The sequence below is a fragment of the Alexandromys fortis genome, unplaced genomic scaffold (genome assembly GCF_014885135.2).
Source record: "Alexandromys fortis isolate MF-2015 unplaced genomic scaffold, M_Fortis_MF-2015_v1.1 scaffold_12, whole genome shotgun sequence".
Taxonomy (NCBI): Eukaryota; Metazoa; Chordata; class Mammalia; order Rodentia; family Cricetidae; genus Alexandromys; species Alexandromys fortis.
In genome coordinates, this window is record NW_026067937.1 from 6,621,887 (window position 1) to 6,626,593 (window position 4,707).

General features: G+C 44.2%; 1 pseudogene; it reads left to right on the plus strand.

Annotated features, from left to right (window-relative positions):
• Positions 1 to 3,926: 3,926 nt before the first annotated feature.
• Positions 3,927 to 4,201, plus strand: LOC126504716 (60S ribosomal protein L37a-like; annotated as a pseudogene).
• The last annotated feature ends 506 nt before the right edge of the window (positions 4,202 to 4,707 follow it).

Consider the following 4,707-nt stretch of genomic DNA (forward strand, 5'->3'; position numbering starts at 1 on the left):
ATATATACCCATAAGTATGTTTATGCTGCTTTCAATCAGAGTCAAGAAGCTGTCCCTACCTCCCAGGGGACAGTAGTTCACAGTAATTCAGAGACTTCTAACTGCTCAAAGTGCTGGGAATAAGGAACTGTTGATTGCTCAGTCCTGAATGGAATTTCTGTATCATCCCCTCCAGGGCCAAGGGAATGGTGCAGAATTTGTCGTGAAAAAAAAAATTGTTAAGATCTGGAGGATGGGGAAGGGTGCTATAAAGCAGCCTTCGGGTGTGACATGACCGTTATACATCATGAGCTTACAGCAGAATGGCTCCCTCCACGAGACCTGCACAAAGACAGGCGAGCAAGTTGGTGGATAGTCAGCTGGAGTGGGGAAGAGACAAGAGGTGATAGTGTGTATGTGCGGGAGAGTGTGATCACACTGCATTATATACACGTTGTATACGTGAATGTAATTCTTACTTGAAAGACATGAGCGAGTCGGAAGACAAGGAGGGGTTTCCCGGTAAGAGCTGTTTGCATACATGGTGGCCCAGGCTGCCCGAGACCTGCGTAGAGACAAGGCTGCAGTGGCAATGTTTTGGAAACTGTGGTAGGAAGGAGGCAGTGACTCAGTGATTGTTGTCCCCAGAAAAAGATATTGCTCACCAGGGAGGCTTCAGACAAAGTCTGCACACGCATATGGGGTGGGGCTGGGAAGACAGATTGGCCTCTGGGAATCTAGAAGAAGAAAGTGGGGGAGAGAGATGTAAGTGAAGGAAAGGCGGGGAAACACACTGGGGAAATAGGACCGAAAGTGGGCTTCTTGCGGCCGGAAGAGCCGGTGAAACAGAACCCCTGTGTCACACTGAGAGCAGAGGGGCATTTGTGAGACGTGTGGGAAGCCCATGGGTGTTCAACCCCCATTGTCATGCTTCCAGTTTTCATTTCTTTCTTTTTCTTTCCAACACATGTAAAATGATTGCGGCTTAGAGCGATGCTGTTTTGGTAACCGTAGGGTTATACTTATTGTCCGAGTTTAGGGCTGAGCCAAACATAGCTTACCTGGAAAGTGTTCTTTATTTGTCAGCAGTCAGAATAGAAGCTGAGTCACAGCAATGGCACCAACACATCTGGTTATGTCTCAGACTTCCTTATTTCCTGGCTGTTGGCGATCTTCACTTTTGCTTGTCTGGATCTTGAAACACCCCATCTCTCTAGCCACTCACCTTGCTTGAGAGGATGCCCTTGGACAGGTCTTTCATGAGATCTTCCAGGCAGCAATGGCTTTGTCTTAATGACCGATTTTCAACATTGAACTGTATAGCATTTCCCCCAACTAACTGTCTGCAAGCCTTCTGGTCCATTGCAAACACTGGCAAGTAATCTGGATTTATTTTGGAAATTTCATCTATTGGTAAACTGGGTTCATTTGTGTTTAGAAGGAAGCCAGGGAAAGAATCCATATGTTTTGGGGGAAAGGCCTTTATCCCCTCTCTTTCCAGCTTAGTAATCAACTATAATCTAATCACTCTGTCTCCATGCCCCATCCCCAGTTTACAGATGAGGGTGGAGAGTACCACCTCTCAGACGCTCTGACGCTGGAAAAACGTGGAGATGGATCCATAATGTACAAGATTTGAGGTGATTCCTTCATTTACTAACATCCTTCTTATCACAAAAAAACTATAAGAATCCACCAGTGGAGGAATGGCTATCCACAAAGAATAAGTCAAGATGATCCTTTGATAGAAGAAAAGGAATCACCGCTTTTTAAACTATATTTAGTTTTTATCTTATCCTTTTCTATTATGTGTTTGTATAGATGCTATAATGTCCATCATATATTAGTATATTGATAAACTATGTTATCTATTCTCTCTCTCTCTCTCTCTCTCTCTCTCTCTCTCTCTCTCTCTCTCTCCCTCTCTCTCTCTCTCTCTCTTATATGTCCCTATATTGAGTAGCTTTCCTACAAGCATAAACTCTTGTGAGATTCTTAGCTGGGTCCAGATGTGAACTAGGAACTGTGTTTATCTGTTCATCTGATCTTCAGTGCAGTTCTACAGAAACTTCAGATATGGGGACGAATGAAGAGGGCTGAGTGTCGGGGTGGGGTGGGAGTGGGCTTGCCCTCTGTGTTTTCTTTTGTTTGTTCTCCCTTCTGCTGTTTGGAAACCACTGTGGTAACTTCTCAAAGACACATATTTGGAGAGTAAACTGGTTCAGGGCTTGGAATCAGAAAATAAGATACGGCCTGGTTTGACTGGGGGTGGTGGTGCACGCCTTTAATCCCAGTACTTGAGAGGCAGAAGCAGGTGGATCTCTGAGTTCAAGGCCATCCTGGTCTACAGAGTGAATTCCAGGACACCCAGGGTTACACAGAGGAAACTTGTCTCCCAAAACAACAACAACAAAACAAAACAACAGCAAAAAGATATGAAAAGATACGGCCTGGTTTTCATATTAGATTTCTCAGACATCTCTCTCCAGCTAGACCCATCCCAGCCTCTTATTTGTGTCATGTGCTTTAACACACTCTCATTGTCTTGGCTGAGAGAAGGGCTCCAGCTGCTCAGACATGACTCGGGGTAACTCGTCTCCCTCCATGCCATCTTCCCCAGGCCTTTCCCTGCTCTCTTCTGCTTTGTTTTCGTCAGCTGGTTGGCTCCCCCACAGCGAGTCTTCAGTCCTCAAGACTGTATAGCACAGATTGTAGATTGTATCCAGACTCCTCCAACAAGCTCTTCTCTTGTTTAAGATGTGCTCTTAGCTCCCCCTGCAGAAGGAGATTCTCCTCAAACTAAGCACAGTCTCATAGCCTGGGAGCACCTTCCCATCAGTCAAAACAACTATGTTTCCATCTGGACCAGGGATAGCCTATTTCTCAAGGAAACTCATTCTGTCTTTATAGGGTACAATATTGTCTTCATAACCTTAGCAGGACAAATTGCCTTATGGAATTAGGAGGAAATGCGGAGTGTGGCAAAAGGAGACTTTACGCAGAGCTTTCTCAGGTCTCTGTCCACAGAGTAGCTGTGATGAGGTAGTCAGGGAGCCTCCTTTGCACCCAGCTCTCGATCCCAAGACACCCCACTCAGTAAGGCCCCAGCCAAGGACTGGGTAGGGCTATGGAACAAAGACCTGACCGCTTGTATCTGATGAAGACTTAGCTCCCAAAGGCAATCCTGTTGATGATTGCATGGCTTCTCCACACCCAATTCTGAATGTATTTTTTCTCTACTCCAATATTTTTTTTTGTATTCCAGACTGTGTTTTAGAATCTGTGTCCCAGAAATCAAGAGGTTGGATAGTTGGATACACAGTGGAGCAAATGGAAACCAAATATAGGATTCAGTGGGTTTTCATTTTGTTTTTAAATTCACTCTCCTAGCTGGTGGTTATGAATAGGCTCTAAGATAGCTGAGAGTTACTGTTAGGAGGTTAGGAGACACACACACAAACACACACACCTGTGACCATTTCAAAGCTGAGAATTACTAGAATGACCAGCTATAGAATACAATGAGATGTCACATGTCTCTTTAATACAACCCCAAATTTAAAATGTGTGCATATTAACTGGGAGTATGTAGTCTTGACCCTTTTGTGCAGAGGGTAAATTAAATAATAGATGTTTAGCTTGTGTCAAAAGCCCCATTTGTTTTGGGGAAAGTGCTTTGTCTACGCTTACAAAAGCTCTTTAGAAAACAGGTACCCTATAGTTTTGGGTTGCTGCTATATAGAATCTTATACTTGGAATAGATCAAAGGCCTTGTTCAACAGAGGAAGACACCGAGACTCATTCTGGAAAAGCACAAAAACTTCTTCACAGCCATATAACAAATACAATATAACAAAAATCTTATGAAAATGCACATTTCATTATGGCTTGATGAGGTCAAAAGTTGCTAGGTATTGCTCTCTGTGCTTGGGCTTAGTTCCGGCGACATGACTAAATGCACCAAGAAGGTCGGGATCGTCAGGAAATATGGGACCCACTATGATGCCTCCCTCTAGAAAATGGTGAAGAAAATTGAAATAAACCAGCACACCCCAAGGACACATGCTCCTTCTGTGGCAAAACCAAGATGAAGAGATGAACCACTGGCATCTGGCACTGTGGTTCCTCATGAAAAGAGTGGCTGGTGGGGCCTGGACACCACTACTTCTGCCGCCACAGTGAGGCTGCCATAGGAAGACCTAAGGAACTGAAAGACCGGTAGAGGTGCTACCATTTGAGACAGCCTCTAAATATATGCACAATCTCTAAATAAGTGTGTAAGTTTACATAAAAAAAGGTTGCTAGGTGTCTCTGTTGCTGCGATAAACATGACCTGAAGCAAGTAGTAGTGGAAAGGATTTGTTTGGCTTCTACTTCCAGGTAAACAGGCCATTGCAAGGGATGTCAGGGCAAGAACTCAAGCAGGAACCTGGAGACAGGAACTGATGTGGAGACCCTGGAAGAGGGCTGCTTACTGGATTGCTCCCCTTGGGTTGCTAAGTGTATTTTCTTATTTGCCCAATGTTGTTGGTTTTGGCTCTTTTCTCTTTGTTCTTTTTGGGGAGTCTGCCAGCCAACTCCCAAATAAATCATATACGGAGTAAGATTTCTCATAATCACCTGGCCTTAGCTTGACTTGTTTTTTGCCAGCTTTTCTTAAGTTATCCTGTCTACTTTTTGCCTCTGGGCTTTTTCCTTTTCTCACTTCCTTTATATCTTACTTTCACT